The 13,190-nt window shown below is 40.5% G+C and overlaps 1 long non-coding RNA gene across 1 annotated transcript in view; it reads left to right on the top strand.

The window, feature by feature from the left end:
- Positions 1-305: 305 nt before the first annotated feature.
- LOC147752383 (uncharacterized) overlaps positions 306-13,190 on the top strand; it is a 29,756-nt gene continuing 16,871 nt past the window's right edge. The window contains exons 1-2 of the long non-coding RNA XR_015314209.1: positions 306-2,544; positions 2,893-2,999. This is a non-coding gene — a long non-coding RNA (uncharacterized LOC147752383). The remainder of the gene's footprint in view (positions 2,545-2,892; positions 3,000-13,190) is intronic.

The raw sequence follows: 13,190 nt of genomic DNA, 5'->3' as shown, positions 1-13,190 counted from the left end.
AGTTCTTTCCAGTGATTTCCTCCACCTCTCTAAAAGTGGCGACCTTTTTTCAGCAACGCAGTCTTTATTATTCGCCATGAGTATCCGACAGTGTTTCCAATCGACGGTTACTCAGAGGGTTCTCAGTCTAGGCATCAAAGAAGGACGAAAAGCAGCAGCAAATAGAACCAATCAAAATACAAAATTATCCCAAACAGTAGTAAATCGTCCTGGAAATTTGTAAAAAACAATCTTCTCGGATCCAATACTTTAGTGCCTTTCACCTTCTGAAATGAGTCGGCTTGTGACAAATCCCTCAGCGACATAGTTAATTGTCCATTAGCCTACACCATACTGACGGGTAAACATTAAAAAGGGCCTCGTGATTAATCAAATAGACGGATATCGCCACGACGCGTATAAAAGAGGGAAAAAATAATGAGGAATTATCGAAGATATTTTAGATTAATGTATGCATTGTAATCTTTTTTACATAAATAATTCACACGCAATATAGCGCAACTAAATAATTTTTTCATTCCAGTTCTAACAAAAGATGGTGACGTAATGGGTCTTGAAACATTAATGATAACCTGCTTGCAAAAATTCCTGGAATAGGCACGCGCTGTAAGTATGCAATAGATGAATCTCTCTCTGTAGGGCCTCGTTTAGCTGGGCGAGCTTATTTTAGCCATTTATAGGCCATAGATTGTCGAGCTCTGTCACGCAAGCCCTGCAGTTGAAATAGTCCGCATCAAAAAGTTATGACTTACGTATAGATTCGTTTAGGTACTCTGAACTTCGGCAAAACAAGCATATTTCTATTGAGAGCATTTGAAATAAAATGGAAAATCGTCCAAATGAGGGAAAAGCACAGCTACTAACACAGTTTAGTTGTCTAATTTATGTTGCTCGATTCAGACTTATCGAGCCGTATAATGAGATTTTTTAGGCTTTACCTAAATGATGTAAACTATGTTTGAACAAAAGGACAAAAATGCATACTTTCGCTTACTGAAAAGTATCAGTATTAACAATCTTCGATAAACATCTACACTGGTTTAAAAACGTTTCCAGTCAATACTGAACGTTGGTGCTGATTCTGACTACGGTTCACAGTTATGTTCGTGTGGTGCAGCTAAATATAGTTTCACCGACTTTTAACGAAAACGAAGTATTTTTGGCACTTAATTTGATCACACATCTGAGCATAGACTCTTCCGGAAGTCTATAATATGAATAGGCATCGAAATACCGAATCGCATCTTGGCAGTTTTTCTAGCCCACTGATTGGCCTTTGGCCTACTGCCATGCGACTCAATTCACTTTCCGCACAAAATCGATACATGGCTAATCGTCAACACGTTTTCTACAACTATCACTGGCTGATTACTAATCATCAGACTTCCTAACCTATGGAGACATAACCTTAGCATGCCAACACTTCTAAAAATCGCAGCTGTTCGTAAAACTAATCTTTTAGGTGTCACGTAATAACGTAAATGTTTTGGATTACCCCTAACTCAATTATGGAACACATAGTTAATAACAGGATGCATGTACTATATATATGTATGCTATATATATATATTCATAGTATAATGTCTTGTTCTGCGCTACAAGACAACACGTATAGATCCTCAACTGCACGGGAGACTATAATATATGCTTATATTTGAGAGAAGCCTTTTTTTAATAGCATGAACGCTTTGTCAATCGGAATTATTATGTTTTCAACCTGCTTACGACTTGCAATTTCTGTCTCGATCCTACCTTAAGTTTATGAAATTTGCAAATACTTAAAGTACAGAGAACTTAAACTATATCATTCCTTGTGATTACATTACATTTTCATTAAGTATATAGTAATCTGTACAAAACCAGCATGTTTTCAGGGAACAACATAAGTTTTTTAACAAAAACAAGCAATTTTTTTGGCCGTTATGCCTATTAAATAATTAGTGAGTAGTACTATGACACTGTACAGCCTCGATACATATTTTTGCAGTTCAAGTTCCTATCATACTACTACCCCTACCTCAAAGACACCGGTACATATTCCCTAGTACGGCGCCAGCCTGCGCACGTCGTGCCCCGCTCATTCTTCTCGGTCTTCCCTTACGTAGAATCTCTTCTCAGCGGAACTGAGTAAAACCAGAATTCGTTGAGCAGGGATGACATCACTTATCCCACCTGAGTCGGCGTCCTCCTCTGAAGCTAACGTATAAGTAAGTCTATATGAGTAGGCAACATTATACTGCCTTTTTGTGTATAATCCTCGTCAGGCTGTTAATGGCTTGTTCCATCGCAGCAGCCGAGACCCCTGCAATCGCTTGGTTTGCCACCGTCGTCACCTCCGTCACAACTGACTGTATGCCTCGTGACGTGGACAATATGATGACAATGCGTGGGCCATCGAGTGAGTCACGGAAACGTGTCAGTGATCCGCATCGGTTGTGAACGAAGACTAGCAGTGATCCAGACGCGGCCGATCTATTGCGTTGTAGTTTGCCATTGTTATCTCCTTATGTAGCCTAGTTTCGATCTGCGGTAGTAAAACCGCAGGTACGAATGAAGAAATGAAACGGGTAGCAACTAGAATAAAATTTTAGAGAATTAAATTTGAGAAGAGCTAATTCGATGTCTCGATTCTATCTATAATTTAAGTGTTTATTTTACGTTAGTAAAAAAAATACGAGTCAATCACCCCAAGAAGATTTATGCATGAAATGGAAATAACTATAAATCGTCATAGCGTGAATATTGTTCTGCGTGCCGTCGATAACGCCTTTCTGAAACCTAGGATTCGATTCGTATAACTAAGTATTTGTACGAGGTTACCGGAACGTAGTGTCCTGATCGCGCAAAAAACTATACACTAACACGAATTATCCTTTTCTATTTGAAAACAAGATTTGACATTTTTTCAGTTTGACTACTCAACACCACAACCCTGTTAAGCGTTTAGCGGAATGGTAGCGGAACTGCTCTTTTTTAAAGCAAACATAGATCGAGGAAAGGTAAGTGCTAGTAGCTGTTTTTGAACCGAAAGCCTTTGCAGTTTCACGCAGGGCCATAGCTTAACACTACGTGTTTCTATCGATAGCTACTTACTGCTCATAGAGGCATGCGTAATTGGTGAAGGCTTGCGGTTATCAACGAAAGCTAACACGAAAATGACAAAAAAACATCCAGGTATTTTTCCATTTGAAAATTTAGTCTTTTTTAGAAGAGCCTACTTACATAATAGCGACATATATAAAATAGGTACATCTAGAGGAAGAGATGGGCAGAATTGGCTCACAGTTTTAATTTTGAATCAAACTAAAAGGTTTGTAATTAGAAGACATAAGGTTCCGCTTAGCAAAAAACAGGTTAACAGTTGAAACAAACTATCATACTAGAACTGTTTTTCTTTAATTGTAGTCGGATTTTTCCTCCGAAGTGAAAACCTATGTTCGGTCTATTTTAACGCTATTTTTACTCTACGTTGCTCTAAAAGAACCCTACTTAACACAATATAAGAACAACAAGTTAAATGTACGCAATACCAAGTTACACATTTCCCTTTTAGTTCACCTTTTTTGTGCAGCATCAGCTTTCTCATACGAGGTATTATTCATCCAGATAGACGTCAGATAGAATAAACAAAAATGTGTTAGTTAAAGGTACATTTTAGGCAACGTTATTTGTTTTCAAGTTCCGTTGGGCCGCTTGCCAGGAAAACACGATGTACACATTTAAATGTACACGCTATTCTTTCTATGATCAGCTAAAGAACGATAAAGGACAAAAGCTTTTTTGATTTCTAACTTCAAGTTTCAATATTCGTATCGTTTCTGCTTTACCCCCCAAAGAAGACTACTTCTAGCAACATAGTTCTCCCGCATCGTCACTAGCTACATAACTTATTTATGACAATATAGCTGTTGCATGGGATCTCTACGACCTATGGTCGTCAACAAAAACAATATTGTAAAGGACGCCTGACACCATCGTAATGCCAAAATCACCGAATATTTAAATGGTGTCTCCGGTCAGCCACTACAACTATTACTAACAGTACGATTCCCTTGAGTACGCTAGTGAGCAGAATAACGTCGGTTTTTTCGGGAAAAAAAGTAAAATCTATATCTAAAAAAGCCGCCGCCGCCGCCGACGACGACCACGACGTGAAAAAAGAAAGCAAACAAAATATACTGGCGCGTCCGACCAAATGCGACAAAACCGCTAGCGGCGAAACGGTTGCCTGAATTGGGGCGTTCAACGACGCTCTTGTGGACCGCTATGCCAGGACTGGGTGTATCGGGAGAACGGCATTGATATGTAACTTTTGTAACAGATAGTAATCTGATGATGCTACCCAGTGTCCTAGGATCCCCCAACGTGATGCTGTGTGTGCCCTGTGTCGCCTCGTTACCAGACGTCGTCAATGATGGCGCGAGGCGCTAGAGCAGTTATTCTTTTTCGTCCCCCTCCTACATCAAACAGTTCCGATAGAACTTTTCCGGAAGAAAACCAACTGCAATAGACAACGGCTATATTTTATGGGCGCCCGAACGACTGATGCTGTTCGCTTTGTGGACGTCAGTAGTAAATGGCGGGTCACGAGTGACGACACTACGTCGTGTGGGCGACGCCGTCCACAACTTACCTGTCTGTCTCTCTGCCTGATCAACGTTTTGCCGGTTTTGGTGTAAATGGCAAGTTTAACTTATGACGTTGGGTGTCACCCGCGTCCAGACCTACATGTATATATATATATATAATTACAAATACAATGATGCATCCAGAGTGCCCTTATGAATAAACAACCTTTTGCTGGCAAAGGAAAACTGTTATAAAAATACTCGTGTTTTCCTATGAGGATCCAATGGAATCGCAATAAGAAGGATAGTCTAAATTTGTGACTCCTAGCCTAATAAAAATAAGCTCCGGATTCCCGGGAGTGTACCTACGACGGTTTCTGTTGTTGTATCCAAAGAAATCCCACAGCCGGAAGTTGTGCGATACCTCCAATCGATAATTCGTCAAGAATAAACGTAAAAAAATTTTTAAAAAGAACCTTTAAAATGCTGGTTTTATTATTACTATTAATAGGTAAACTAATGTGAAACACCATTTTGTCTTACCTTCTATGTGTAAATTTTGACCCAAGCATGCTTCGAAAACTGTAAGAACTATATAAATGGAAATGATTTCAGTTATTGTAATTGCTGAGTACCTGCATAATTTACTTTAGGTAATCGAATTAATTACCTACGGTAGGCGCAACCTCTCCTCTAGGATATTTTTATTATTCTCACATTTGACACCGAACCCTTTGAGAAGTTTTCGAACTGAATTTTCCAGCTCCCGCTCATATGATCTTCAATTTGTCGTTGCTGTCAATTATTTAAAAATGAAAAAGCCAACAGTAGGAAAAACAATAATGGTAGTGTTATAGAATAGGGTCGAAATCTAAAATTGTATGACTCAATAATCTACCTCACTGTGAGAGCTGTACTGCAATCTATAATTATTTAAATTTAAATCAGCTATCGATACCTATGGATATCCTTGCGGTGAATTTTCCTATTGCGCTTTCTTGTCAAACGTGTTAACTATATAGCTATAAAATATCTAGTTGGTTGTTATAACCTAAACTTTTGCACGAAACGGATTTTTGTTTGTTTTAGCTGATTTTTACAAGTTGCTGCAATGCGCTAGTAGCCGCTCGATACGAACGATCGTATGCCCTCGTTCTCTTGTTATTCGGTAATGATATATATTTTACAATGAGATATGCCGTATTACAACGATGGCATTATTTTCTTACAGGCGTGCTGCTGGCCTTGTCTGCTTTCATATGCAACTACTGATCCGAAGCGGCTTAACTAAGCGTCCCTGAATTTGCTTTATTTGAACTGTTGTTGTTGTTGTTGTTAGCGTTCGCGCCATTTTCATGCCGTCTGCTTCTGTCGGCGCCGCTAGTGCCACTATTGTCGCTACTGTCGTTGTTGTCATCACAGCTTTTGATAACCACAACTGAAGTACACGTTTCGACTAGTTATTGCTTATTCCACTAGCAATGTCAAACTAGAATCTAGCGACGTCAGACAGGGAGACTTTATTCTTAGAGACAAACAATTCAACATATCCTCTTCCTGTTATGCATCGTTCGCGACCCATAATACTAGAATTTACTTCACTCTTTGATTTATTTCAAACCATGACTCCTGCGATGGACGCCGCTGTTACGGTGGTTGTGCAATGTTAGACGCGGATACTTTCTCTCTACTTTAGCTATTGACCCATTTGAATGCCGATTTTGCACTTAGCAATTGCACGAAGTGATTCTGGCTGTTGTAGTACTAACAGCAGCACCAGTATACAATAACAATGGCCTTATATCAAGCATAACATACACGACACACCCAGAGATACAATACTAATTACATATTACGGTAACTATGGCAACCCATTCGATGGCGCATCGCAATGACAAACGGATAGCATTACTTTGCCTGCTTTTGTTGCACGTTGAAGTTACCGCTATTATGACTATGTGGATATTCGTCACGATGCTACCAGCGGTGATGGGATTGGTGTCTAGCGGTCTAACGGACACAGCAGCCTTTATCATTGCTATAAGCGTCGGGGGGGGGGGGGGGTAACCGACAAGACCTACAATCAACTAACGACAGCAATGGAACGATGCAATACATCAGGAACAACGGTTGAGCAGATAGATCTGAAAACAGCTAGCGCTATCGTCAGTTCAACGAAGCTTAGCCTCGCATCAGACAGGTGCAAGCGGCACCGACATAAGCGGCTTTCAACAGAGATGAAACAGCGAGTACGGCACAGGGCACCTGGATAAACTTGCAGTTATACATTGGCACCGAGTTGATTCGTGTCAACGGCTCATTGGTTCCGCTTTCGCCCTTTCAATCCCCCGCTTAGTCATCATTATCATCAGTACTAGCTGCAGCTGATGGGTGGACGCGTCGTCGGTGGACGACTGCACTGTGGTGTTTGCAACGGCATCGAAGTGCGGATATGGACTGGTTGAAAAGCGTCTCCAAACAGATTGATCTGCTGAAGCTGACGCCGAAGTAGAATTGTCACGCTATTTGTTATCGTGGTCTACTCGTTAACTAGACTTTTTAATCATCGTTTTGCGGTGAGTTTGGCGTCTCTGCGTGCGTGCGTGTACGCCTGCTTGTAGGCATCATCAAGGCGTTCTGAAAAGACGCGCTACCTTAAGCCTGCGCTAGATTTACACTCGCAGTGCAGTTGTGGCCGTTGTCAACCTTAGCACCGTTTTAAGATGATCGCTGCGATCATTGTTCGGGGTGCTGAAACCGTTAGCAGGTGTTTAAGTCGAGCGAAAGGGCTGTTCGTTGCTGGGACAAACCCATCGCATAGCATGCGTAGCTACGCGGGCAGTACAACACTTCACTACGGGTTCGACTCTACCAGCATGCGATCGTTAAGCTCTTTTAGCATTTTCCGTTTCGCTTCCGCTGCTGCTTCTTACAGTTATATTGCTGTCGCCTGCTCTGTTATTATTTATGTTTTAGGGCGACCATCAATGGCGCTACTCCTTCATCGCACATTGGCGCCGCCGCTGTTACTGCTAGAGTCGGTCCTTTGTGTGACCATTACGTGGAACGTTTTGGGGTGACAGTTCCTGCAACTGCTTTCCACACTATGGGAATTATCGTGAAGCTCTATTGTTGTTTTTGTTGCTGCGGTTATCGCCGCCGACGTCGTTATTAGCCTGCTTGCTCGTATAAAATGCTGGGTTTTTTTAGCGCCGATCGATTCGACCTAATTTTGATAACGCATTGAATTTCGTTAGGTTATCAAAAATATCGGTGGCACCAGCAATCGATACATCTAAGAATTAACACAAAAAATCAAATGTAAAATTCTACTTCTAGAAGAAAAAATGTCGTTATAGCTCGATAGCTCGAATCAGTTCCCTTGATAAAGCTGTAAAGGTAATTACGATTCCACCACTAAAAAAAACCTGGCTCTACAACAAAGTGATCTCGTTTGTTGTCTTTAACAAAACGTTTTAGATGGGTGGCAGACCTGACTTGAGGCGATGGGAATCCTAATAGCATTTATGTGCCCATGTATGTTCAGTGGAAAACAGCGACTTACTGACTTTGGCAATAAACATTTCTGCTGCAATTAGGCTGATAATACATTTGTATGTGGTAAATATAACAAATCTGGCAAGATTTCAGCCCGTTTGGTCGAACAGTTTTTTTTTTGCTGACGGCAACATCAGGAGTGGTTTGTTTGCCTCGTTGGAACATAGCTCATACAGACAGGGGTATTTGGAAACCGGGACATGCTTGTATTTACTGTTTGGTGTCTACCATGTGGGCCTAACGTGCTTTCAACTAGATAACACGAATGTAACAGCAAGTGATGCCCGTCGAAAACGGTCGCTATTCAAATACACAATTATCAAGTTGCAATGAAATACTGTTAGCTGATACCACTTGCATTTTCTCATAGAAGAGATTTCTTTCATAGAAGTCGGGATTTTTAAAATTAAAATGCAGCCATTACAATGTTTAGTTGTCTAAAAGTAATGGAGAGCCTGTCGTGGGTCGGGAGCTCGAGCCCGTCTTATTGTGGCAGCATAACAAATTGCTACAATAGGAAAGTTTCGCGCAATCTAACATAGCTTGCCTTCATAGGGCTTTCTTTTATTATTATTAGATGACAACGGCTCTAATCAACCATCGATAATTTTGCCAAAATTGACCGTGTTTGACTTGACCTTACACTTGACTTAACTTTCGAATTTTACATCTGGCACTGCCGTTATGCATTTCATCAAATGGCTAGCTTTTAGCACGAAGCGAAACGTGTCTACACTTGAATTCTAAACTAGACCATTACGTATCACTAAGATTAACAAGCAAGTATATTACCCGCCAAGTTATCATGAAGGTCAACCATATAATCGAGCAATTTCGTGGATATTCTTTGGTTTGATTAACATACGCGCTGCACGTATACATCTATATAAGTACGATTTTTTACAAGGTTCTAAAATAGACATCAAACAGGAAAGCTAAATCTCCGAGTTGTTCGATACGGCAGGTTCCTGATTCCGGAACCTATTATATGTAATGAATTAACAGGAAAATTCACCCGCTGATTTCCATCAGCGCCGTCCGTGTCAACTCTGCAATTTGTAAATTAAGTTGTTCTTACTAGGTTTTGGGCGATGCTGACAACAGTACGGTCCAATAATCGTATTTATATCCAGTATCGTATCATTCTCATGCAGAGGACCAACGTCTACTTTGGGTTATTTGCGTTCGCTTATTTAACTGCAAGTCGACCACATTTGAATGCAGTTTTTTTCTGCTTTTTGCAGTAAATCAACTTCTAGCAGTTGTTTCTTCCAATATTCTATTCGTTATCGTTATTGTTTTGTCGACTTTTCAATTCTAATTCCGTCTCTTTGCTTGGCGTCAATGCGCGAGTGACACCTTGACTATCACTATAAAGGTATAGTTGTTGTGGTCAACACTACCACGCACGACCTCGGAGAACCTAAGCATGAGTTGTTAACCAATTACTCGCTTCTGCATTTCAACGATTTTATCGTTCTGGTCGTCGCGGTCCATGATAGTTCAGCTGTTGACCACATCGGCCTCATTGTCGCTGCAGCTGTTGCGTATCAACTTGTGCTACTGTTTCAGCTGATTCAGCCGAGTTAATAGCAGCGTCAAAATCAAACCAAGAAACGATGCCAGCGACGGTGGTTTGCCAACTACAATAACGTGTTACCTGCACCTCTTCGTGGAAATTGGTTGCCCGTCCTTCTCGTTCTCATAGATTCAGTACAACAGTAACAACAATAGAAGCTGCAGCAGCTGTCGCCTGCGATCGCCGCTGCTAACCAACGGGCTGATTCCAAGACGTCATGCATTACTAGCACTTAACGAAATTCTTACCACGACCATGTCAATGGACGACGACGACGATAACGGCATCGACTTCCCTGTGCATAAACAACAGCAGGTAGAATACGCTTAGACCGCAATTCGAAATGACAATGTATTAATTGCAACTGCAAATGTGGCCATAAGAGCAGAAACAATAGCAACAGTAGCAAAAACGACGACATTAGCAGACTTTACGCTTCAAAACTACCACATCGATGGTTCCAGCGACAGTTCCTACTAGGATACACACAGTCTCTTTTTATTCTCAAGTCAAACGCGTTTGTTTCGTCTGTGGGCATGAATGAACGGAAAAATGCAAGAGCCAGAGGGTGACAGCTCTGGAAGCTTAGGAGGAAACCGTCATAAATTACAGTTACGATACTGACGTCCGACACAATTTTCAATGCTGAATTTCTATGGACGTTCATCATACGGCACCAATACAGATCAACGCTGCCAAACGGGTAATAACGACTGCGCTAAGAATAACTGCGACGATGCTTATGAACAAGGTCGTCTATATGACGCAGGCTTTAGAAAAGGCTTGGGCAAAATCAATGTATATTTATTGGCTAATGTAGAATGCCAAATTTTATTACGAGTTTCACAAAATACCCCCTGCTTCTTTTTATATGCACGATTGTACGGCCCGTCAGGCCGCATCGTTATATTTCATTTTAGGTAATTTAATGGCTGATTGAAGTGCGCTATTTTACGTAGAATACAATATACAGACGTTTAGGAGCCATACTATGCATATCTGTGTACCCGTAAACATAAAACAAATGACCGTGCAATTCGCGCAGAAGTATCAAGAAATTATACAGCTGACTGGTAAATGCTAATAGTTTTACGATCTACCCACGTACGCAATATCGGCCGTTAATACGACGCAATGGCAATAGCAAACAAATGAAAATCGACTTTCAGCTTTACTTCGGTTGCAAAGTCGCTTGACTGATATGGCGGACGCTTGCACAAAATGTTTGATTTTGTCAATGAGATTAGCCGATAGCCTGGACAAGTTGGTAAGGCCGAACAAGCGAAAAGATCGTCTTGACATATGTGCTGTCCTGTCAAACTATATATATATATACGCAGATATTTATTAAACCACACACAGCACAGAAACGTATTTTCACGTACGCCCCCATCGACATGAAGGCTCCAATATAGTAAAGATGAAGAATCCACCTAATCCAAATACAGTAACCGATTCGAAATCGCTTCCGCGAAAAACTATCTTCGCCTTAAAGGTCAATAGCACCGCCTACATCATAGAGCAATAAGCCACGCATCAAAAACAAATGCAGCCACACGTAGAGGAAATGTTACGTCAGTTTAGTGCTTCTAATATCAAAAACGGACGAGTGGCATATCCGGACATGAGTTCAGTTTGTAAAGTCGCACTTGGGCCTAATACGAGATGAACAAACTCAAAACCCGCTAGATATATTCTTGTAAACGATATTCTATTCGAATGATACAATGGCTAAATATAGGTTAGTGCGGTTTCATCAGTGATCTTGGCTACAGTCGAACCGCCATGTGACGGTTGGTAGCTCAGTCTCTACATTTTGCTAAGCACTTAGATTTGTTTATTATGAATGTCTCTATGTGGCTACATTTTAGACCGGGTAAAAATTCGCCATTCTATCCTGCTACGACATGCCGAAGGCAAGCCAGCCGTGACCACTGAAATCAATTTGGTCTTCTTGTGTGAGTTTTTCCGCCCAGGACACTGCTTTATGTGGTCAGCGTTTCTGGCGAAGACCGTTTCTCGTATTGGATTAGATTCTGCAATACTCAATCGCTTTCTTTGTCGTTGGTAAAACCTTTTCACATATATGAGTAGCCATGGATGTACTAACCATGTCTGGTTTAAAGCCATTCATTGTCATAATGGCTGTTTCAACCGTTTTCTATTGGTCAGCATCACAGAACACGTAGAACGGTAAATTATATGTTTTCTTTTGACATTAAGTTTTGCCTGAGTGAAAATAGGCCCATACAGATAGCCTTTTTCAGAATGGCGGACTAGAATTGGTAAATATTTATATGAATGCAGGTTTTTGGTTATTATTTATCAAACCTTTCCTATTAGATAGTAGAATAGGAGCTGATCTCAAAGTCGGCTAAAGAAAATAGTCATCTTACCATTTTTATGCTTACTGCGTGCTCGTTGTGGTCTAAACGTATATGATTTAGGCTATCTGTGCTATGTCTTCGCAATCTTCTGAGAGTGACAGCGAATCATATATATTTAGAATATTCTCTTGTTTAGTACTGACTTGTCACTAATGCTCAAAACATAAACCAAATACAGCTTCTAGAAATAACCTAATAACACTTGAATTCTATGCTATTTTATACAACTATATATGTCTGCTATGTTTATAACGGATTTATCACAGCAAAATACAGCCTATCTAGCTGAGATAGGATAGTCTCGTTAGCAACAAGATAACTTTTAACATATTCTTACTTCATACCTTGCACTAGCATGAAGCATTTAGCAGAGGCTTATAAGAAAAAGAGTGGGTATGGGGCAAAACTTCGCCTATATATATATATATATATATAGACTTTCTAATGAAATGGTTCGCATGCAAGTGTATCTTTCTACATTGTGTTGATTTTTGTATCTGAATGATATCGTATATGTAGCTGCCCTTAGCTTAAGCATAGATAACAAAGTAAGTCTTCGGTGTCACGAAAATAACCTAGATCATCCCTGCGGTGACTCGTATTGCTGGCGGGCGATTATCAATACTTTTCCATTGACTGACGTGGCTCTTGCTATCATTCGTTACCTCAATAACTGAACTAGTTGATCCGACTTCACGATTTGTAGATAACAACGCTATCAACTTTTCGCTTTCGACGACGTACTTTCGTATATACCGACATGCGTATATCATACGCACATCTATACACTTTGCTTTCTCGGTACTCATCCGACTCACATATTGTCGTTTTTATACACACACATATGTATACAAAAATAGATGGAATCAGACCTTTGGAACATTGAAAGCGATTCAGTGGACATGGTGGACTGGCACAAGGCCGGTGATACACATATCGTAAACACATAAGTTAGCAGACAAAGACGGCCTATAAACAGACTGCTGGGCCACTATGACGATAATATTACAATACATACAGAGGGCACGTATCCCGTAAAGGCAAATTTGCTTTGAAATCAGTTAGCTAGCAGTAATAGCAATAATAGTGTCTTTGTCG

The sequence above is a fragment of the Varroa jacobsoni genome, unplaced genomic scaffold, assembly GCF_002532875.2.
Source record: "Varroa jacobsoni isolate VJ856 unplaced genomic scaffold, vjacob_1.0 scaffold_1283, whole genome shotgun sequence".
NCBI lineage: Eukaryota > Metazoa > Arthropoda > Arachnida > Mesostigmata > Varroidae > Varroa > Varroa jacobsoni.
Note: the sequence above shows the minus strand (reverse complement) of the source record. Positions and strands in the feature narration are given on the sequence as shown.